We start from the raw sequence: 25,129 nt of genomic DNA, 5'->3' as shown, positions 1-25,129 counted from the left end.
CTGGATTCATTAGAAACAGTTTTTCATTTTATAGAACTATAAAATATAATGATACAGTTCAGTCCCAAACTTGCAGTAACCAAATTTATATGGCACAAAATCCATTTCTCCTAATTTGGACTTCCTAGTTGAAGCCTCAAATACTATTAATTGCTGTATTTTCTCTATCTCTGGTCACTGGCTCATTGAAAGGTGTCAGGAATTATTTAACTAGTAAAATTAAATTGTTGTTTTTCTATCAAGAGTAATGCCTAGGGTTGGCCAAAATGGCATAAAATATTCAGGAACACATTGATTTAAAAATAACATTTAATTCCAATATAATGTGGCTCCAAGGCCCCTTTCAGTGAGATACTTTAAAAACATAAATATTGGCAGTACAGGCCTCAAAAGAATTTATATGCTGGAAGCTCTGATCCCACCAATATAAATCTGTGCCTAGATGGAGGATTCTATCTAGTGGAAAGTTCAGTGCTGCTAATGGTTATTGAGCCAGAAATTATCCCATTTAAATCTCAGCTCCCCAGCTGAGCTTGCAAGGCTGAAACTCCCCAACAACAGAAAGAAGAAAAAAAAAAAAAAAAACAAAAAAAAACCAACCAACCAAAAAAAAAAAAAAAACCCCAAAAAAAAAAAAAAAACCAAAAAAACAGAGAAGAAAGCTGGTCCTGAACAATTACCAACAATGACACTTTTATAGCCATTTATTTCTAATTGCAGCTGTGCCATAAATAACAGAAGATAGCCCTTTTAAAATTGTTTAGAATCTGGAAGCCTAACTAATAATTTCCAAGTAACAGAACTTTCACTTCGAACAGGATGGAAGAATATGAGAACTTGGAGCATGACTGAGAAATGTCATCCCACAACTCTGTAGCTTGGCAGTTTTCCAAGACCGCCCTTCCCTGGCCTACCACTGATCCAATCATGTGCTGTACCCCACAGATATCACTAGACAGAAGATTTTTTGGGGCAGATTTTGCCTAAAGCAAGGCTGTTTGGTAGACCCCAACCCTCAATGTTTGGTTTGAGCTGATCATGTGAAAAGGTGAGCAACATCTTCTATGCTGGGTCACTCCTGAACACAAGATGCCCTGAAGTCATCAGAGCCTCAATAAATGAAAGATTTACCCCCCCAAAAAAACCCAGATTTTTCTATATTTGACTGTAAGTGCTCGGATCTTCATGACAGAATGTTTACTCTGGCTAGACCAGGGTCCCCTGAGTTCACAGCCACAAAATCACCAAATGGCAAGACCATAACTCAAGTGTCCTAGAGGAAATATAGATGGACAGGGTGTCTGATGGACACAAAATTAAACCACAAACTTGTTTCAGAAGGACCAAGGAGAAATCTGTTGGAAATAAAAACGTTTTGTTAACTTGTTCCATAGCTGGATTTAACAACAGTATTTAAAAACAGAGTTTGGAAGCAGATTTGAACTGAGTATGTATGAGCAGAACATCAAGAGAATTCATTTTAAATTCCAGACATTGGGATTTAAGTCAAAAACTGTTCACAGCATCTTCCCTCTTTGCTTTCCACCAGTTCTCTGACAGAAAGTATTGCTCCTTCTGGGAGGCCCTAGCAGCACAATTGCCTTCTCTCCCAAATATTTGTTGGAATGACTTCCCATTTCAGAAACCAAAGGAAAAAAGAAAAATCATTAAAATTTCTCATTAATCAATATTAACTTTGATGTTAGCCTCCCCTCTGAGCAGAAGCCTTTGTCACAAAGGATGAGCATTCTTAGCCTGTGATAAGAAAACAAGTTATTTAATCAATATATTTTCCAGCTTACGTGTTCTTTGGCAGAGGCTTTAAGTTGCCTCTTCTGGGGGTGCGTGTGTCTCTGCTCTGAGATGTGTGTGTGTGTGTAAGCTTTCCTGCCTCAGAAAACAGAGCTGTTGGACATGAATAGGAATGTGTCTGGCATCTTTAGAAGAAAAGACTCAGAAGGAAATCAGTATTTGAGTGAGTTTTGCAAGATATCCAGCTCTGACTGTTTTGCGGTTAGCTTTCCATTCCAAAATTGCTAATGGTGAGCTGTCCAGACCGTGTCTCTTACCAAAGAATTTTGGAATCATGAGAAAACAATGAGTTAGCCGTTAGGAAAGATTAACCTCCCAGTCTTAATCCTTCCAACTATCGCTTTACATAAAAAGGGCATTCATGTCTAAACCACTGCTAAAGACTCTTGGATAAATTTCTCTCCTAATTCCACTGAAACTGTCATTTCCACACCAAATATACAGTGATTTAATGTGAGCTGGCTACAGTTATTGTTGCAGTAGTGTTCAAATTCCCATCTAATACAGGAGTCCTGGTAATGGTACTACACACTGCATTTACACAGAGAAAATTTACAAGCTGAACAGACAAGAGACACAGAGGATTGCAGAGAAAGGAAGTATTTTTATATTTTAGGCAATAAGGTCTCACACTAATAAGATGATTTGCTCATAAATATATAAAGAATTTGAGAAGGAATGCAAAATAAACCCAACTGCGCTAAATCCTGCATTATCTCTCCCTATTACTTTATAAAGGACATTAGGGTTTAATTTATTGTGGAAAAGGCAGGTTGGGTCTTCTGATTTCACTGATGCATCCACAACCAGAACAAAATGTAACACTTCAGAATAACTAAAGAAATAGTTTCCCAGAAGAAGTTTGCTGTCAGTCGCCTGTAACAACAGCATTTTAGGCCTAGGAGCAAAAGGATACTTAGTGCCCGTCACTTACTCAGGCATTTTAATTCTTGCTGCTTTCCTAAGCAGGACCTAGACTGCTCAATATATTGATAGTGCTCAGAACACTGGTTTTAAAAGTCAGAAATAAAGAATTTTATCAAGATAGGGTGAGTAGTGGGTTTTTTGCCTTTTTTTTTTTTTTTTATCTACCTGTAACCTACCTGTAAATATGTGTCCTGTCTCTCTCAGTGCTACACTGCCTGGCTGGTGACATAAAATTGGTGGTTGAGACCTTGACATCTTCTGTCTATATGGTTGTATGGCAAATCTGTGCACTTTAAGTTGTGAGAACTGTAGAGACAGCAGTTGGATATTCATGGAATTGCAGCCTCTATGCTCTGGTTGCTCCAGGTGAGGTGGTGAGAGAGCAGCCAGCTCTGCTCCTGTACTACCTACACATCCATCCTGGGAAATGTGCTTGTTGATCATCTGAAGGCAGCTTTCAATTAACATGTTTTGCATAGGAAAAAAAAAATTGAAAAAAAAAATCCATCTTGCCCAAGTTTGGATTTTGACCGTGCTGTAAGGGCTTGGGAGCCGTTTGGTGATGCTGAGCCCAATAACACAGAGGACTGACACTGATTGCATGGATTCCATCATGGAAATGCAGACCTGTGTGATGGTGTGATAGGGCAGAATGGAGGGATGTGTGCTGTATTCCCATGCCTCTGCAAAGGGAGATGTTTGGTGTTAAGGCTCAACAGCTGTAACTAATCCAGTTGCAGGTTTGCCTCTGGCACCAAGTGCTGCAGTTCTTCAGCCAGCACAAGTGGTCAGCGCTGTCCTTTACAAAAAAACAAGCTCATAGCAAGAGGACTGGCAACTTGCAAGTGTTATGGACAGAGAAGTTTTTGGCACTCTAGAGCCTTTCTATTATTGCAGTGCACCAAATGAAAGCCTGCATAAAGAAAGGGAAGAAAGGAGCATCTGGTTCTTAAAGGTCTTTTCCTCTGCTCAGCACTGGTGAGGTCACACATGGAAAACTGGGTCCAGTTCTGGGTTCCTCAGTGAAAGAGAGACATGGACATACTGGAGGTAATCAAGCAAAGGGCCATGAAAAGCCTGGAGGGGCTGGAGCATCTCTTCTGAGGGAAGGCTGAGAGAGATGGGACTGTTCAGCCTAAAGAAGAGAAGGCTTGGGGGTTCTTATCAATACATAAATAAATAACTGAAGAGAGGCTGCAGAGAAGACAGTCAGGATTCTTTTGGTGGTAAAGGGGTGAGAGGCATCAAGCACAAACTGAAACACAGGAGGGCTCCTCTGAACATCAGGAAACACTTCTTTACTGTGATGGTGACTGGCACATGTTGCCCAGGGACACTGTGGTGTCTCCAGCCTTGGAGATACTCAAAAGTTGTCTGGACACAATCCTGAGCAACCACCTCTACATGCTGCTTCTGGAGCAAGGAATTCAGACAAGATGATCTACTGAGGTCCTTTCCACACTCAATCAGTTTGTGATTCTGTGACTGGCCAGCTAGAAGGCTTATGTGATTTTACATCTGCCAAAATGCTGAAAAAAAAATTTTAAAAAGTCATGCATAATACTACTCCTAGTCTTCTGGCTCAGACTGATGAGGAGTGTTTGAGCAGTGCCCTTCCCGGGTGCACAAGCAGTGCCTGTGATATAAAGGGTGCTGTCAATATGCTCTTCCTTTCTCCTGAGGTGAAGGAGAAACAACAACCTTTTATATTTTCAGGATGTGCAAGGCCTCCCACTCCCCTCTTGCAGCAGAGGTACCTGCTCTGGGCTGCTGTGCTCACTGCAGAGTGTCTCCAGCTGCAGAAATATTTGTTGTGACAGCAGGACAAGGGACGTGTCAGGAGGCACAGGAGATAAATGGCACAGCAGCCATGCTAATGCTCTCCCTGATAATGCAGCTGGAGAGCTAAGAACCATTTGCCTCACTGCTGGATGAAACAAATCAAAGAAGGCAGCTTCTCTACACAATGTTCACTATTGTGTCAACAAAAATTATCCAGATGGCAGTTTATTTTGCCACATGACTCAAAGTTTTTTAAATGAATTAGAAAAATGGATTAATATCTTGACTATTTTGTTAGACTTCTTATTGTATTTGGGTGCAGTGAACAGCATTTCCTGGTCAAATGATTTTTAAAGTGACTATTGTCTGTTGAAAGAATAGGAAGAAAAGTTAAACAAAAAAGTGGTTTTAATTTTCTGGAGTTATTACCACCATCATTACCACAACTGCACTTGCAATTGTGCCTGCAATTGCACCAGCCCCTTGCAGTGCAATGCTAACCCATCCTCATTCCAAAGTGGGCAAAGGGTTCTTAAGTTGCTCCAGGAGAATGTGACTGTCCCAAAACCAGAGGTGATGCCTGTTGCAAACCCAAAAATGGGTCCAGTCTTAGCTCAAAGCTTTAACACCTGTGTTACACTTCAGGCTGAGGAGCTGTTAAATGTTATGGGTTTCATACATATAGATAGGGAGCTACATGCACGCACAGACTTTAAATATAGATGACCTCCATCCATGGAGTGACTCGCATCCCATCTGCTGGCAGTGCCTGGGTGGAAGCACTATCATCCAAGAGAGATGACCTCAAGCCCAAGAGCCCTGCATGACATGTCCCTTCAAAGCCCTGGTGAGGCTGAGGCTCGTGCCTAGAGCAGGGCATAAATGGTTTTCCTGAAAGCACTAAGGCTCCTTGTCTGCCAAAAGCCAGCTCCAAAAGCCTGGAGCTTTAGCTAACAGAGATAACCAAGTGCATAAAATTTCCTTATTTAGTTCAGTAGCTGATTTATTTTTAATGCTCTGAAGAACTACCCAGCCAGAGGAGATTTATCAGTTGTCTGGTCAGTCCTCTGGGCAAAGCCAGGGCTACTGATTCCCTCCAGCAGTTCCCACATCAAACCCAGCAACAATAGACAAGGAAGTGTCAGTTATTAAATGGGCTGAAAACACTTTCCATTGTTAAGTAAAGGATTTCCTTATGATTTCCCATGCCAAATAATAAATTCTAAGTTTTACAGTGTGTGCCATGACAGACCAGTATTACTGCAAAGATAAATATTAAAGCCAAATGACATCTTCACCATTTCTTGTCAAAGCTGGCTCAGGACTATCCCCAGTAGGTACAAGGCTGAATTTAACTCTTGTTTTTCCCCTTCCTCTTCCATTCTCAACTGGAAGAGATGAAAGGGGAATACACCTTTTTGAGGAGAGCTTTGCTTTTACAATGAGGAGGGCTTGTCCTCCAGCTATTGGAGTTGTGGAACAGCCTGGTGGGATCTTGCTGTGATCTTTTCCATTTCCCTAGAAGCAAGAAATGCAAACTAGTTCATTGCTTCGTAAATACAGTAAGTGTTACAGTGAGGGTTTTTTAAATGGGATTCTTTTCTTCCTTTTTTTTCCTCCAGTAACTAGAAATTGCAAATGCTCAGGAAAAGAAGAACGATTGTAGGGGAGCCCAATTCCCTTGGGCAAGCTGTTGTACACGTGTACAGGAAATTGAATGCAGAAATTATTGCATGAAAAGCTGTTAAAGAAGTGTTGGGGTTATAAAACAGATCTTTCAGCTGCCACCCATTGTGGACATTCCAGTTGTAAAGGGTCAAGTTTTAATACAAATCTGCTGTCCCAAATTACATTTGTCTTTTTCCATAAACTAGAAGTCATCAAAGATTTACAGGAAGGTAATTTTATTCCTTGTTACTTTAACTCATTTATCTTCTCTCTGAATTTCAAAAGAAGAAGAAGGAGAAGGAGAAGGAGAAGGAGAAGGAGAAGGAGAAGGAGAAGGAGAAGGAGAAGGAGAAGGAGAAGGAGAAGGAGAAGGAGGAGGAGGAGGAGGAGGAGGAGGAGGAGGAGGAGGAGAAGGAGAAGGAGAAGGAGAAGGAGAAGGAGAAGGAGAAGGAGAAGGAGAAGGAGAAGGAGAAGGAGAAGGAGAAGGAGAAGGAGAAGGAGAAGGAGAAGGAGAAGGAGAAGGAGAAGGAGAAGGAGAAGGAGAAGGAGAAGGAGAAACCCATTGGTTTGGTAGAATTTATTAGGATGCAGTGCTATAATGGCTTCTGTTCTTGGTCTGCTGAAATGTCCGTGAAAACTCTGAGGGTCTTTTCCAACATACCTTAGCTCTCTTGAAATAGGGTTAAAAATAAATAGAACACAAAATTTTATTGTTCTTGATGTGACTAATTTATTACATACATTCTGTTCTCCTGATCTGATATTCCACCCTTTGCCACATGAGATCATAGCACATACTGGAAGTGAGATTACTTGTTTCTAAATAATTTTGACAATGAAGAGTTTGATATTCAGATCTTCAATTGCTACCAGGAGTTTTGATTACAATTCCCTTTCTCTACCTCTACTTTTCTTCCTGTTTTCAAGGCAACAGATGAAAAGATTTCTCAAGGCCATTTGCAGAATTAAATTTGAGATTATGGTGCAATGAGGTACAGCACCAGTTAATTTAATTGGTTTTGAAAGAGGTAAAAGGGAAACAAGCTTACAGCCCCATCACTTAAATCATATTCCAGAGGCGTGCTACTTCATGCTATTATTTTTCCCAAAATTAATCTGAATTTTGTTATCAGCAAATCAAAAGCTGATCTTCCAAACTTAACATAAATTCTGATCTAAATCCTTTTTTTACTTGAAGCCGGACACAAAATATATTCTTAAACACTGCTGCTCAATTTACACCGTAGCTATTAATGTTTCATATGACTCTTCTAGTCCTATTCATTATTCCTTCAGACTCTATAAATGCAGAGGACAAATCCCCCAAGTTTTACTTTTCAGGCTGCAAATTCAATTTTGGTGACTCTACATGAACTTTGAAACTCTGGCTGGAGCCAGTTGCTAGGAACTGCAGCTCATACTTTGTAGAGGCTTAGTCTTGATTTTGCAAAGAGCTTTGGTGTAATCAGTCAATTAGAGCTGTGACCAGTGATCCATATCAGCAACTGATAGGGAGTGCAGGATTGGTACGCCTGGAATCCAGGTTTCAGCCTTTCTGGTTAGGTAGTGATTCTCAAACAGCACCAATATTCAAGGTATTTCATAGATTTCTTCAACTCCTTGAAACTACAAACACCTACAGTCAACTCTGTATTAATTATAGAAATTCTGGACATTGTTTCTTTCAATATTTCCATTTATGCTTGCACTATTAAGAAATCCTTCCCCAATAGTTTTCTGTAACATCATCTGGAAGTGTAAATAAATGCACTGATACAATTACAATCAGTTAATAATAACCAAATCCTGCCACTACAGCTCTAAGTGTATTTGTTTAAACTCTGAAATGGTGTAGTTAGATTGTTTTATCTCTTTGTAGAAGCCTAACTTTTAAAATAATATTAAGCCAGAGTGAATTTTGTGGAACTGGGTGCTTATTTAAAGGCCACATATTTAACAAGACACTTTAATAGCTGCTGTTCTGTAAGAAAGACTAATTGGGAAAAAAACTTCAGAGCTTAGCATTACTTTATAGGTTCCCCTTTCAACGACCCCCTTAGATCACATTTGCCGAGATCTCTGTCGTTATAAAATGCTCACATGATTACTGACAATATATGTTGAATGCAAATGTGTTCTCCACTACTTAGAATGAATTCCTTAATTTGCTGTGCATAGTGCACTGCCACTGCCTTTAAATACTCAAATGTGCTGTAAGACACTTGCAGTCAGTTTGACTTAAATATGGGAAGCAACATCCAGGGCTGAAGCAGCTTCCACCTTGGATGAATCCCTGAGAATAAGAACTGGAAGGAGATCAGCATGGTCACACAGCAGCTGGCCTTGTTTGCTCTGAGATTCAGGCATTGCTCCTGGATTTGCTCATAGACATCAGGTCTCAGGCATAGGGATGCTCCTGAGGATGCCTGACTGCTTCCCACAGAGACCTGAGGGGTAAGGGGGCAGTGCAGGGACAGATGAACAGAGATGTTTGCTGTCCAGCCATTGCAGAGGCAAATCCTTCATGGAAGTGGCTGTCCACAAGGAAAATGGCACCAGGAGGAGCAAGGAGGGGGATGGGCCAGAAACTCAGATGTTCAGGAGAGAGAACATCTGGAGATGTTTGCAGAAACCAAGTGAGTAGATGCAGCAGAAACTGTTTGGTAGTTAGAGAAGGGAAAATCCTGGGGCTCTGCCACTGACATTACTTCTGCCATTTCAGCTGACTACATCAAGTGTTCTTCAAGAAAGAAGAACAAGGTTTTCCCCTGAGGATGAGTTCCTGTTGACTCATCCCCGCTCCAGTGCCAGACAACAGCCATCAGAGCTGGCTTCTCAGCACCCTCTTTACCACGAAGGTATCTCTGGGAGGGATGTTCCCCTGCCTGCAGTGCCCTCCTCCTCTTCCTCATGGCAATATGTGGTGTTGAACAAGTTCTGCATCACCTAATGTGGCATCTGTGTGCCAGGTCTGCTCTAACTTCTGATAACCAGTGTCACATCAGCCTGCCTCACTGCCTTTGCACCACAGCTGGCTGCTGCACAGCTGCCCTGGGGCACTTTAAACACTTCGGTGTTGTAAGGGAAAACGTATTTAAGCAGCTGAACCCAAAATGAGGGTGGGTCAAGCAATTGGACTCTCAGCATGGGAGAATGGCATTCAGGCCATACACAGGCCCATGAGACACACATTAGCTGGGCATGGAGCTCAGCCTTTCTCCAGCTCATTGGTACCTAGTACAGAAGCCAAGTACTTTCTGGAGTCAAATAGGATGGGGTTCACCACTGTTTCTCCAAAGACTGGAAAGAGAGAGAGAAAAGACTCACTCTTTCAAAGCATGGCTGCAGAAGAGAAGGGTCCTGGTTTTCCATTGCAATCCCTCTTTTCTAAAAATGTGACAGAAAACAACCTGTCTGCGAGGACCAGAAGTAACACTTTTACCCACGGGATCTTGTTGATGCTGTTTGTTTATCCGTCTCCACGGACCTGACATGGCTTTGGTGGGAAGGGTGTGGGCATGCAAGGACACCTGTCCTGGGCTCACATCCATCATCTCCTGCTCTCCTGGGGCATGATGGACCCAGACTATTTGAACCCCATGGCTCAACTGGAGGTTAAGCAGAAAAATGGCACCCTCCTGTGGCAATGGTTTAAAAAAAAAAAAAAATAGCTGTGCCTAAATTCAGAGCAGGGTCTAATCCTATCAGCATGTGTTACCCCTGTATACACCCACCAAAGGAGGCTTCATGAGGGATGAAGGTCCTTCTGTGCAGGTACAAAAACATTGGGATTTGAGAGCTGGGGCGATGCAGGGAGCACACCAGAGCAGAGCCAAGGCAAAAAGCCTCCAAGGTCAGGCAGGGAGTCCTGTGGCGAGCTCAGAGGCAACTGTTCAGCAGCACGGAGCCACTCTGGATCCCAAAGTCCACATCCGGACAGCTTCAGAGCCTACATCCTTTTTTTGGACTTGGCTCTTTGTCAAAACCATAGGGTACAGTGCCTGCATGGACTTCAAAGGGAGGACACCAAATGTGATTTGGCCCAGGCAGTTACGACCATTTATTGCCAGCATCTTTCTCAGATACTGCTGCCAAGGGTTAAAATGTTTACATGCCCCCTGATTTTAAATGGACCGGGTAGCATGTCAAATGCCAACGAGAGGGACAGCTGGAGTATCTAAACCAAGAGCTTTGATCTTGGTATCTGTAAAAAAGAGGTCATTTAGTCTCCCCAGGAAGCACAGACATTTAGAAGGTCCCCGTACAACTCATGCAAGTATTTTATTAACAACAATTTCTATTCACATTTAGGTAGGTTGTATTACTACTTACTTAAATTCCTCTTATATATGCATGTATATGCGTATATATGTATGAATATCTGCATTTTTTGTGTGTGTGTATGCATATATGTACACATACATATCTCATATACACAAATCTGTGTGCTTGTGTGATTATCTGTGTGCTTTCTAATGTCCAGTATTTCTACGCAGATGTACTGATTTAACTTACTTGCTAACAAACAGCAATGATTTAAGTTTTATCTCTAAGTCAGTGTTTGCAGAAGTGACCTGAAAAATTTGTCTGTATTAGATGCTTTGAGTAAACCTGCAATTGTAATAATAGAGTGTGGTGTTTTCAAGAAGATGCAGGCATGAAACACAGACTTCATTGTGCTGTAATCAGGTCTGACATTGATTCAGAAGAGAAGAATTCTAATATACAGTATTGCACAGGGGAAATATTTTTATTCTTTAGTGGGGGATTTGGTGGTTAGTTCACAATACAATTAAAATAGCCACCAGATGTTTAGGACTTCAGGCAGCAGTTAACTTTAGTGTCTCTGATTGTTGTCCTTCACTTCTTTGTCAGAATAAATAAGTATGTTTCTCTGCTGGAGGAAAAAATCCTTAATTTTTAAACATACGGGGGTGGGAGGGGTGGGTATTTCCATTTGGCAGAGCTCATGCTGTTCTGTGACAGACTTCTAAGAAATTATAATTTTGAAGTTAAAATAAAATATCTCTCCAGGATGAAGTAAACATATTTACTCAAATGGGAGATGAAATGTACAGTAACATCATTAAACTGAAGTGATTTGTGAGAAGCAGTATTGTAAAAGGCTGTGGCTTTTCCAGAGCATATAATAAATAGAAAGATACTTTTTTTTTTCATTGAATAATAGGATTATTAGTACGCAATTTTTTTTAAAGACACATTTAAAGAGAGCCTGCTGGGCTCCTATTCTGGTTAATTTTTTAGAGTCTGTTATTCTTATTTGTTTCAGGGCTATTAATTTTGAGGCCACATTATATTCAAATTAAATTTGATTACCAGGCTCAGTAAGTGATCACAGTTTGTGTTCCATCACCCAAAGGAAAGTTAATAAATTAAGCTGCACACTAACATTTTAAGAAATAAGTTATTGAAGTTCTGCAAAAAAAAAAAAAGGTAAAAAAAGTTAGAGCAACCTGCCGGGCACCTTATCTAAAGTAGAAGGAGAGCCCAGACAGGGGTTAAAAAGCCCTGAAGTGTCCTAACTTTAAATGCTGTATTTTAGCTATTCAGCCACATCTGAGATGACGTGTTGACAAAGTAATCAATAATTTAAGAATATAAAATTATGAAATATCTCAGATAATATGAAAACAGATAAGAGATTTGTATTCATGGATACATAAAAATTTTATATAGTTAAATAACAGTATGGTTTTTCAGAAACAAAATTATGGCATTAGAAAAACCCCACAGAGTGGAAAGAAAATAATAGATAGTAAGAGAATATCTAATTTTGGGGATGTTGATAAGGTCTTGAAGGTCTGTGTCCATGCACAGAAACTGGCAGTTTCTCACCTAAACCAGGCAGTGTCATGGATCTGTGTTAATGGAGAACCCTCCAAACAAACAAACAAAAGGATTTGAATTTGCTTGGCTCTGCTGAGCCCCGATTACTCAAAGATTTGATGTTCAGTCCCTTGGGGCATCCAGACGTGATCCCCAGAGTATGGAGCCACCGAGATTACTGCTCCTTCTTGGAAAAAACCTTGCAAGATTGCAGTGGGCTTGTTTGGGCCGTTATGCACAAACACATCAGTGGCTGTTTGGGGTCAGAAAAGAGGTGAAGTGGATCCCCCCCCAAGCTCCCCACAGGCTTCCCTAGGTTGCTGTCAAAGTCTGAAAGCTGCTGCAAAGCATTTCAGCTGGGACAAACAGGCATTTTCCCCTCTGGAAGGCTGCTGCTCTCCCTATTCCCATATCTCTGGGTTTCTCTGGCAGCTGCTGATGCCAGGAGCCATGGCTCTGGTTGTGCTCATCAGCTCCAGCCCCACGGACTCTCAAATGGGGGACTCAGAAACACCTAAAGTGACACAGGATGGGATATCAAAGGCTCTGACACCATTCAGAGCTACATTCAGAATTTACTCCTCAGTGTCTCTATTATGGCAATCATTCAAATTGAAAGAGAAATTGTGGGGTTTTAACTTATATTAAAGTATACTGTAGTTTTAGGATATGCAGGTAACAGGGTGCTTGACTTTTCTGGCAGTGTTGTTCCAGCAAATTTACAGTTCATCCCTCCTGCCACCCTGGAGTATGGGACTGAGGGTGAGTAGGAAGGACTACAGCAGGACAAACAATTAATCACCCAACAATTAATCACCCAACAACCAGAAACTGTATTTTTGTAGAATACAAGTGAGTCACTCAAATCAGGGCATGATGCCAAAATCGAGACCAGCAGGTCAAAAGCAAGTCACCCTTGAGTCTCACTGCAGGCTGCCCGAGGTAATGGAAGGGCTTATTTTGCTCTGTCTCTAATCCTGGAAACTCAAATTAAACTCTGAATGAGCAACAGTACTCCTGAGCATGCAGGTCTTCAACAGTATTATTTACAAAAAAAAAAAATGATTTCTTTTAACCAGCTTTTCATGACTTAATAACAATTCTTGGTAATAGGGTTCAGGTGTAGAAATATATCACAACACAAATCCCTGCCCCAAACTGCTTTCCAGCCTCGTGTGTACAAACTGCTGTGTCTCAGCTGCCACTGTTCTCTCTCTAAATCCCAAACTTTGTGATAATTTATTTTTAACCTGCTGTAGGTGGTAGAGGGTGTCTAAAATCAGTGTCAACCAGTTTAGTAACATCTTCCAGTCAATGGTGCAGAATTGTCCCATTATCGTAACAATATTTTTTTCCTTGCTTAGTTCTCTTGTTGCATTTTTTATTAATTTCCACCATGAATTACTTATTGCAATCAGGAGAGAATTACATAATTTGATTCAAGGCTGCTATTTCCTTCTGTCTTTTTTCTTACCTGTTCTGCAAAAAGTTCCTTACTGTTTCATTATTAGAATTTAAATAGCAACACCATATTTTACAGCCTGAACTTGTTCTCTACTTACTGTGCTTTGTCCTGTCCTTCCTTCTCTCTGACCCCTTTTTGCTGCTGCTTTTCAGCCTCACTTCAGCTTTGGGATCTGACTTGCAGACACTCCCCTACTCAGACATTTCCCTGTGTCAATGGCACTGCTCAGATGTGCAAAGTAACTCAAGTACTGGAGCTCTTGGAGAGCAGGACATGAACCAGCAGTGATCTGAATGTAAACCAACCAAGCAAGCTCCAGAAAAGCTTTTCTGAGCCCAAGTGATTTCAACGTGCTAAAATTCACAAAATGCAAGGCAGATGTGCAGTGGTTGGGAAATGATGCTGGCCATGAGATAAGAGCAGTGATAACTTGTGGCCCTCCTTTTGATGTTCTCCATGTGACGTGGCACCACTAGCAGGGTCACCTAATGCAAAACAGTTAATAAGCAGGGAGGCAAAATGCAATTGGGAAGCATTCAGCAATGGTTTACAAAAGCCTGTTTTCAGCCCACTGGAAGTTGTAGCACGGCTGTTTGTGTAACAGCCTCCCTGTTGCCCAGAAACAGCACATGAGACTACTGAGTGTCTGCAGAAACTCAGATCTGGTTTATTTGGCTTGGATGTGCAGGAAAACTGATTTTTAAATGTTACTTCAGCTTTGAGTCAGTGATTACTTTGGTACTTTTACAAGCCTTGCCTGGAAATGGGATGTTAATTGTTGTTAATGAGTCTGTCCACCTGAGTAAGCTCTGCAGGGCAGAACTCACAGAACATAATTCCTCTACGATGTCTCCAGAGTCTGCACTGCTCACCCTGGTGTCTCTAGTATTCAACAGCAATGGCACCAAATCTGCTCCTTCAGATCTCAGAGCTTTCTTCTCAGTCCAGGACAGTAGCCAATTTCTTTTCCTCTCTCAGTCCCATGGGATTTTTGGAATGGAGTAAAGCCAAGGTTCAGCTCTTGCTGACATCTTTGGCACAGGGAGAGGACACTGGTGGGTATGGGGCTGTGGGATACTGAATAGGGAAAGAAGAGTTTGGATATGGAGCTGGAGATCTGTATTTCTATAGCTTAATCCGTGGTGTAGCTGTGAGTAAAGGTGTACTGAGCTGCTTTCTCCTGATGGCATTTTTTGTTCTGCATTGACAACTCCTGTTCTGATTGCTTCAGTTATATTTTCATTGACCTTTCCTCTGCTACAGTACCTTAGGACCTATTTTTATGGCATTTCTTTGCAATCCATCAATCATGTTTGCCTGTGGGGGATGTTTCATAGTAGCTCCCTTTGGGGGTCCCAGGTAAATAAAAGAAAAAACCTAAAAAACTACATTAAAATATTCCTATTTGGGATGGAGAGAAGACAAAGTTTGAGCAGTTTGAAAGATAGTGAAGCTTTATATTTTGCTTTAGTGGGTGATACCTGCCTGTACACATGTTACGGCCTTATTCACATAAAGGAAATAAAAGCATTTTAAGATCAAGTTTTCGTATCATAGCTGATAACCCCATTTATCTGCCTCTAGCTCACCAGGCTTCTTGTACAAAGTCAAAATTGTCACATGTGGCATTGTTCCCCAAGTTACTCCAGCTATCTATCCAAAGTCACCACAAGGCTGTATTATGCCATGAATTTCTTAATCTCATCCTCCACTGGAAGAGCCAAGTAACGGGTGGGGTTTTTCAACCAGCAGTAAATGTCACTGGGGCTTGGCTGCTTCAGGCCAAAAGGAAGGGCTAACGAGCTCAGAGACAAGAGCCCTCTTGGAAAATTCCCTGTGAGCAGCTGCTCAGCCACAGAAGCATCAGATCCAGAGATCAAAGCTGGCAGGGCATCCCATGAGGAGGAGGGCAGTGATTCAGCCAACCACCATTATAGTCAGCAGCCCCTACAGAGGAGCCCTGTCCACACTGCCTGTGCCCTGGGGAACAATTCAGCTGGACAACATTGCATTCCCCACACAGAAATATTCTTTTAGTGTTATTCTAGATCAGTTTTTTCCCTCTGCGCACAGTGTCTGTATGTCTAAGTGTTTCCAAACTCATTTCTGCAAGAAATAAAAGTTTTCCTGATGGCAGTAAGGTTTGCCCACTCTTGGGCTCATGGACCCTCATGTTCCCAAGTCCAACATCTTCATCTCACTGGTGGAGCAGTTACTTCAGCTCAGTCATCCTCCCGAACTGGAGACTGAGGTGTCTTTTCATTGACCCACTGTATCGTTTTCACTGTGCTGCTCCCTCATTTTGGGGTGGAATTTATCTTGTTCATCTGTTGTCTTCTCTAGGCTGAGTTAGTCCCCAGCCCTGTTGGATGCAAAGATTTCTTTCCACACTAAGGGTGGTCATGGCATCTGTGCTGGGCCAGGGATGTGCTGCTCTTTCTGGCCATATCCAACAGTCCTCAAATTAAAAAAAAAAAGTAAAGCAGAGGGGAAAAAAATCCAAACAAAAAAAATCCTCATTATTTACAGTGAAGAAATATCATGTTGCACGTTATTGAAACTGTAGTTAAAATCACCTGAGTTACTGCTCTTTACACAGGTAACTCCTGCTCAGAATTTGTTTGCTTATTGCCCAGAAATGGTGGCCTCAGACACACAAAGGCCCATTGTCACTTTGTCCCCTTTCAGTTCATTTGACATGGTCTTGGCAAAATGAAAAGACAGTTGAAAGGCACCTCTATCTCCTGTCACTGTTGCTATTAAGGGACACGTTCTGTGCAGCGTCCAGCCCACGTTTTAAAGCTTTTAAAATGTTCTTTGTCGTTACAGTGCTACTGTCCTGTTCAAAGCAAATTCAGCTAAGGTGGGATTTAAGAATTACAGAATTAATTAACAAGAGTTCCATTTTGTAAAGAAAACATGGTAAAGGTGAAAAATTATTATCACTTTTATTAACAAAAGCACTCTATTTACAGAGGAAGAATTTGTACTTATTTGCAAATCAGAGTTGCAGTACTGGTAATTCATATTATTTATTCCTTGTGGTGAAATTAATATTTTCACCCTTAACAAATGCTACTTAAACTTGCAAATCCAGTGGCCAAACAACTTTTAAAATTCTGATCAGGATTCTTATTTTTTTTTAAGTTATTAACTTTAAAGTAAATATTTTGAATCTTTAGATAAGAGAGTTTTCCAGAAAAAAAAAAAATTACAAGAACTGTTAACTAATTATGGTCAGATTTTATTCTTACAGTCATGATGAATCTATTTCTTCTGTCTTCATTGGGACCAAAATCTAGAAACAACCATAAAAGTTACTATGAATGGAAAAAAGTTACTTGTGAACGGAAATCTTTGCTCTACAGAGGTTTTGTAGATCAGACTGGAATAATTCTCAACTTAAATTCATTTAACTACCTAGCAATTAAGGAATAGCTTCTCAAATGTGCTTTTTATATTTAATTCTATTTATATATTTGTAGATATGTAAAATAAAAAGGCAGACTTGTGGAACAAGCAGAGTGAAAAATGGTCGCAGTAAAGGTTCACATGTTGAACTGTTGAATGTATTAATTATTTTGTGCCTTACTTTCATGCTAAGATTATTCCTCTGGAAGGATTCTCATAAAAGTTGAACCTGGTCTAAATTAATAAAATTTATGTGAAAATTATAAATTATAATCTGATACAGAATAGTTTTATGTTCACATGACTTTTAAAAAGCAGGAGAAAAATTAAACAAGACCCAAGTTTTATACAGCCTTATGATAATTACTAGAAATGTGGCAATGACAAATGTAGAATTTATTCCTACATTTAGTAGCTAACAATAAGATATATAATGTATGCAGTATTATACAATGCAAAAATGTTATAATTTAAAATTAGCTATAAAGAACTACTCACAGAAAATTATTTTTATATACTTGTTTCAATAATTTTAAAAGTATATTATTGGTGCATTATTGCAATTATTTTATTAATATATAATAAAAATAATTATGTTATTATATTATATCAGAAGAAGAGTATTATTAAATATATATAATCACAACAACATGTTATATAAATAAAATGTAACCACATAATTGTGTTTAAATTGCTTATTACTTTTCAGTATTTTTCTACTTTTAATAGCTATATTTTCAATATTAACTTATATTTTCATATTATTATTATTATTATTATTATTATTTTCAATTTTGAAGAATAGGTTAATTTTTTAGTGGCCTGTGCTTCTATGTCCAGATCACATAACATTAATATTTTTTTCCATAAAATTCTATAATTTTAAGAAGGAAATTTTCTCTATTTTGTCACATAATGTTACTGCTACTGAATATATGTGGTACCCTCCATGGGCTGGCATAGTCTGGTTGTATGCCATGTGGAGGTTTCCTGAACTTGCATATAAGAAAAATAAAAATACATTCTACACAGCTCTAGCCTTTTTCAGATTTTTTTTTATATTTGTTACAAATTATTTCAATATTATAGAAGAATGTACACACACCTTCCTATTATTTCACACTCACTCAGACAAAGAAAGATTTAACAGAAGACAAAATAAATCAGGAAATGTTAATTTAAAAATCAAGAGGATTGAGCTATATCTGCTATCTTTTACATTCTTTAGGTAATTTTTAAAAAGTCAGAAAGTATTTTAGAAATTGTGATAAGTAGTCTTACTACCTCTGAAGAAATGAAAACAATTATGCACAGAGTTCTTAATTGCAATTTTTTTCTCTGTGTTATTTTCTTTCTAAATTTTGGTGCAGAACTTCATCAGTTAATTCAGTAGCATCACAAATTTTCACTTCTGAAAACAAAAACCCATACCTCATTCTTAATATATTATTTAAGATCCACTGCATTCTGACCCCCTTTCTTAAAGGTATTCATAAATATATGACCAGCTATTAACAAGAATTGAAAATCCTCTGGCTCATCTTTGGTGAGCCCAAAGGCCAGTGATCACCTTAAAAGAAAAATCCTAAAAATAGAAGCTTTCACTAGAAATAAACATCAAAGCTTTTGATTAAATAATGGCTTTGGGTCTAATGAGGAAAGGAAATAGTGGCTCTGTCCTTCCTCTCTGAGGTCAGTTGCAATCATGGCAGGGTTCATATTTTATTCCCATTTCCAGTACTCTGGACCACTCTGCCTGGATTTCATCCAGTGTCCTTTCAAGCCTGACCAGTATAAGGTGAATATCAATGCAAATAAATTCAAGGGCAAAAGCATGGGGCAGTGACATGTCCGCAAAACAAAAAATAAGGCTCTACAACAGCTGTGTGGTATCAGTTTTGCTCGATGCTGCAAAGACCTGGGGCATTACGCAAGCTGACAAGAAAAGATTTGATGCATTTGATAGCAGGTGTTTAGGAGGGATCAGTAATGTCAAGTGGCATCACTGTGTCAGGAACATCGAGTTTCAGGACAGAACAAGAAAGGAGAAGATTGTGGACTTCCTAACAAGGCAGTGACTTCCATGGTCCCACCACTCCATGAGCATGCAGTGAGGCTGGAGGGTAGGGGAAGGTCCTGTGAGCTGGGTTTGCTCCTCCTGGCTTCCCAGCCCAACCTGAGACTCATCAAAGGCTGGGAAAAACAGTAGAAATCTCTGGTAGATTTTGACTTAACTTGTCTGCTGAGGATGAAAAACCTTGGGGCAAGGACTGTTCTTCTGCTTCTCCAGGGTGTAGGATGTGGTCCTACAGGGAAAGAGGTGAATGGGAAAAGGAAAATAAAAGATATATTTTTGCAGGACTGCTCTTCAGCAGGAATATTCACATGAATCAAGGATTTCCAAACAGGCCTCTAGGGTTTTGTAGTGAAAACTTAGACCACGCAGACAAAATGGGCTTTAACAGACCCTGCAGAGCCAAAATCTACAGCAGTAGGCTCAGTCGACTCCAATGAACTCCCACAGATGTGAGAGCAGAAAAGTCCCCTGTTCACATTTTCTCCCAGAAACAGCTTTTCTGCATGTGGCTCAAGAGCATCTCTCAGTAAAACACAGCAAAGAGAAGATAACTTAAAACAGACGGGAGGAAGAAATACTGAAGCCAGGCCATATGGGTAGAGTGGACCTGTTTGAAGCAAGTGCAGCCAAATGGATTATGATGTAGTAATGTGTGAAAGAGGTTGCACTATTGTATGGACTATCTGTAAGTGGCATTTTTTCATGATTGAATCAAGAAAAGGAAATGTACTCTATCCAAATGTTAATGAGAACCATACTTCAAAAATATCCATGCCGAGTTCTTGTATCAAATAATGTCAAAAATAACTCACTGTCCAAACTAGGATCTTACCTTTTTGTTATTTATTTTTAAAACTCTTACTGAGGTTTTAAATATTCTCCTTAAATCTGCAGCTGATGAAGTTTTGTTTTGGTTTTTTCTGGTTGTTTTTTTTTTTTTTTTCTTTTTTTTTTTTTCTCTTTTTTAATTTACAATGTCTTTAGGCTTCAGAAAATGTAGATAGTAACGGGCCATTAAGGTAAAAAAAATCAAATCCCTCTTAGAGGTATATATCTCTGGTTTTGAGCTAGAATGTTTTGCTTTACTTTTCTATGAATAGTTTAGGATAGCCTTCCAAAACCAGACACAACTAAAATATAATACTTCTAGTGGTTAAAAATGTTATTTCTCTGCAATATTCTAAGCTGTGTTTTAAAAGCCAGCACAGGAACACTAATCAATGATTCTACAAACAGAATCTATTACAAAATTAATTTTAAACCAATAATCCTTACCCCAAGCTATTTTTAGTTGAATGTTTGGCTCTAGCGTTGACTAAAAGAAAGTGAAAATATTTATTCAGGCAGCTAACTGGCCTATCAAACATCCAGCATTTGGGAGATCTCATGACAGAGCAAACACTCACACGAGTGTGAGGACAGCACCACATTTCAGCAGCACCACGGCGTGCCAGGGCTCTGCAGAATGGGACTGGGTAACAGCAATGACATTTAGCAAATTACTGCAGAAAACTGATAAGGGCATGATCCTTTTTTATGGCGAAGATCATGCATAATGCCTGCTGTGCCTCAGCACCTTTTCATAAATATAGAATGAAAGCTTGTGGCAATATGCTGACAGATGCCACAGAGCAAGCAGTGATCCCCCCTGCCCTAGGCCTGGAAGCTGTACCTGGAAGCCCCGTGGTGTAACGCTGTGGCTGATCCCACAGCTCAAGAGGTCACGTAGCAATTGTGCAGGACAGAAAGCTGGATGAAGTGCTGAGTTTTGAAGCATGGGATTAACTCTTACTGTATTACATGGCAAAAATACAACATGGCCTTGTTTTGGCAGTGTGTGGTCTCACTCTGCATGTAATTGCGTGTGTGTGCGTGCAAATATACATATAGAGAGAGGGTGGAAGAGAAAGTGTGCAAAAAAGCGAAATTTATAGAGAAGACTTTGGCATCAGGAGATGATAATTACTATTAAAATATCTTCCATGTGTGTCAAATGAGGGACTACGCCTAAAACTAGAGGAATTGAGACAAGCCTCTTTCTTACACTAAGATTGGATCCTGACCTAGGTCATTTGGGGCCTTTCCCACCAAAAGACCCTGGAGACAGGACTCCAGCCAATGGCAGCTAGCTAATGGCATGTGATTAATGCAGGGATGGACAGCGGCACGTGGATAATCTTCCAGAGAAGGCACAGAGATCCCCTGCTGAAAGATGGCATGGGAAGGGTACCCACCTTCCTGTTGTATGTCAGCCCCAGGGGATTTGAGAGTTTCAAGATCTAACAGATAATTGTCTAAAGGACTGTCAGACTCATGGAAGTGTCTCAGTGTCCCCATGCTCTGGTCACACCATGTTTGACCCTTTGGCTAAGTGTGTGTGATAGGGGTGGGCCTGCAAGGTTCACCACCAGAGGCCCATTTCCCAGGGCAACACCTAGCACAGCACAGAGGTATCACTTCAGCACCCTATAACTCCAGGATTATCTGTGGGAAAAGCACATACATGGATGCATCAAGGTCAAGTACACTTTTTCCTCTCTATTCAATAGTCATGGCAGCTGTCTAATATTTAACCTGAATGTCCTGGAAAAATTTCATGATTATGGCTTGTAGAGGATTTCCTAATTACCTTTTCCTTTAGAAAAATTATCTGGATCTTCTCCTCCCTTTTAGTTAGGGTAAAGCCTTCTCTCTCAACTCTAGGAGCAAAAAGGCCAAAGCATTGTGCTAGTAGAAAGTAGTAGAAAGTATCATGGTCTGGGTGTATTTCAGATGTATATTTAGGGGTGAAGTATACCAATACAAAAATTAGTGGTAACTGCAGTTTTGCAATTTTAGTACGTTTTTCATGTCATTTACTGTTATCCCATTTGAAAATTATAAGTGCAGTGCTGTGCAATTTTTTCATGCCATAGCCTCTGTTTTTCCTGACCACTCTTCTCCTCCAGTCATGGGAGGGCAGGGGCAAGAGTACCTCTGGGATTGAGAAAGCAACCCCGACTGTGCTTCTGCAGAGAATGACAGCAGCCCATTCTGGGAAGTGATTGCACAGCATTTCTTACAGAAGAGGCAACACACCACTTTGGGTTTTTGTGGTATTCCAGATCATAGGATGGATGTAGCATGGCAGACTAAGTGCAGTGTTAAGTGCTAGAGTTTCAAGTTAAGGTGCAATTGTCTAGGTAAGAAAGTCTGAGCATCTTGGCCACAGCCAGCTGTTTCCCAAACTCTACAACCCCCTTTGACTGGGAATAGCTCTCTATGGACTCTATTTTTGCTGGGGCAGAGAGTTAAGATCAAATCAATGAATGGCCTCATTCACAGCAAAAGATTTTTGTGGCAAAAGATTTTGCTGAGGCGAAAAGATCTTTAGAAAGAAGAGTGTGGGTCTCCTCCATGTCTGTGTTCTCATGAACTTGGCAGAAGTAAGGAAAAGATTAGAATTAGATTATTATTTATATTTATATAGCTTATAACTGTTATAACTAGTAACTTTTGTTAGAATGATACTGTTCTGTCAAAACAAAAATTCTTCTGATAAATTTAACTTGTTTAAGATTATAAAAACTTCTAAAAACTATTTTATCTATTATGGAATGAGGAAATAAAAGCAGTTTGGCAGAAATATTTCAGCTATATTTAAATGTGGCTGGCTCAGGTGATGGGGAACAACAGGGGTGAGGGGTTTTTTTCCAAGCTGGAATTTCTAGACACATTCTTTTAATTCTGATTGAGAATGGAAACAGAATCTGAAATGGCAGCATTTTCCACGGGAAAATTAGAGGTAGAAACTCCAGTTTTGACTTAGTACTAAGACAGAAATGAAGATGAAAAGTTATAGCAAAACAGATTTTAAACACTCATAAAGAATAAATCCAGGCATTTACGATGTCAAGTAATTCTTAGGTGTAAGGGGAAACCTTAGAGTTGTTCGGGTCTCTTTCAAGGGCACATGTCCAAGAAGATGCCACTTTTCTCTCTTGTATTGACTATCCCTGCTGCTGGCTCAGAGGGACCATGGTGACTTTTTGCTACTGCATCGTATTCAGAGAGTACTTGTGGACATAAATTCCATGGAGCTTATGGAAAATGAGCAAGATTATCAGACCTCATGCACACAATGTGCTCAGGTAAAGAAGGAGCTGACCTGTTGTGGCTGATTTCAATGGGGAATTAACAGACCTCGGTGTATAAGTCATCCAAACAATACCTGGCTCACCATCAAAGGTAGGTGAGGAGGGGACAGGAAGGGCGAAAGTGGCAACATTAGACACCAGAGTAACTTATAAAGGTCTCAAAGAGGGAATTTCCTTTGTTCCAAAGAAAAATCTGGCTGATCATGACAGCTTCTACGAATTTACAGTGGAGGTGGAGGTTCATGCCTCCCCTGCACCAACACAAATTTTATTCAAGATGATCGGCAGAAAAATCCCCATGGTTACTCCTTCACACTGTGGGTTATGTTGGCAGCCCAGTGGTGTTGTGGCAGTGGTCAGTTTGTTGATTGGGCCAACACACCACTGCTTGCTGGCAAAGAAAGCAACGTGGGTGAACATTCTCCACAACTAACTTCAAGGGATCACAGGATGGTTTTTGTTGGAAGGGACCTTAAAGACCATCTAGTTCCACACCCACAGTCACACCTTGTATCAGATCAGTTTGCCCAAAGCCCCTTCCAACCTGGCTTTGAACACTTCCAGGGAGGGCTTTGCAGCCAAATGCTGCTTTCTCTTTTGTCCTGGCCATCAGAGACTGTTCCAAAGGAGTTTAGAGTTTGGGTTTACAGTTCATCTTCCAGATACTGGTACTTGGCATATGGGAAAAATAAACCTGGTTCTTTCTCTTCTGGCTTCCCTAGTCACATTGAGATTTTTGCTGCTTAGAAGTTAATCACTCTAATTTGTGTTCAAAAACTCTGTATTTTTCAAGTTTGAAAGATTTTCAGTCCTCTTTAGAACATTCACCATAGGAGCTGAAGTGTTCCCCTCTACCTCCAAACAATTGACATTTTAGGGTCCTTCTTACATATATTTTTGACCTTTTCAAACTGAAAAACTCTACTTCTCTTTCCATGAGACATTTTTATTGCAGACCTGATCCTCTTCACCTTCAAAGCAAAACTCAAGAGAAAGAAGTAATTCCAAATAAGTCTATATAAAAAGAGTCATGTTATTTTTCTGACATAAGGTTTTTCATGTTGATTTTCACTGAAATACTGTGCATAGTTTTCAGTCCATTGTAATTGATGGCATTGTGATGAGATACCCTATTTAGAGCAACAATAACTTGCATGGCACATGGTTTTGCTCCTAAAGCATGCACTTCTTAAAAAAAAAAAAGTCTTCCAGAGTCAAAACTTCAGTGCTCCTATACTACTTAGGGGCTTAGCTGATCTCATTGATGTTCCCTATGAAAGCTCAAAAAACTATATTGAATATATATATATATTCCATAAACAACAACTGGGACCTGTCATTTGCTGGGTCTTTATTGTCTTTCAAGCACAGAGAGAACCCAAAACTCGTGCTCAGATCTGCATTGTAACAACACACCATGTACCTAAGTCTGTGCCTTGGTGGGAGAAGGGATTATGACCCTGGAGGATCACCAGGTTCAAAATAAAGGTTGCCTGTCCTGAGGATTCACAGTCTAAATAGATCAGCAGTTGTAAAGGAGCAGGGGGTGTTGTTTTTAGTGAAATCCAAGGTGACAGCATCCTTGGAACGCGGCTCTTGTTTGTACAATGGAGCTTTTACACCAACATTTGCAGGGCTCAGCTTCTCCTCTTAAGCTTTTAAGACCTTGACCTGCTTTGCAGCGATTTAAAGGGCATTGGTGATTTTACTCCCCAAGCGTCTCCTGCCGCGTGAAGCAAATCCCACATGGAGTGTGCAAGTGCCTGTCTGGAACGTGGGTAAGGAGCACACGGCAGGGGGGAGAGGGTTTTATCAGATGAATGTTGGGCTGGGCACATAACAAGTGCTATGAATTATGCAGGCAGCCAGAGGAGTGCCATGAGACCCGCACCGCCCTGTCACACCCTCTGCTTATGCCCCTTCCCTTGCAGAAAGGGCTATTTTAGGAATGTTTAGGAGAGCTGAAAAATATTTAATTAGGACTATTTTTTACCATCCTGTTAA

The sequence above is a fragment of the Vidua macroura genome, chromosome 4 (genome assembly GCF_024509145.1).
Source record: "Vidua macroura isolate BioBank_ID:100142 chromosome 4, ASM2450914v1, whole genome shotgun sequence".
Taxonomy (NCBI): domain Eukaryota; kingdom Metazoa; phylum Chordata; class Aves; order Passeriformes; family Viduidae; genus Vidua; species Vidua macroura.
The sequence above is the reverse complement of the archived record's forward strand: the minus strand, read 5'-3'. Positions refer to the sequence as shown.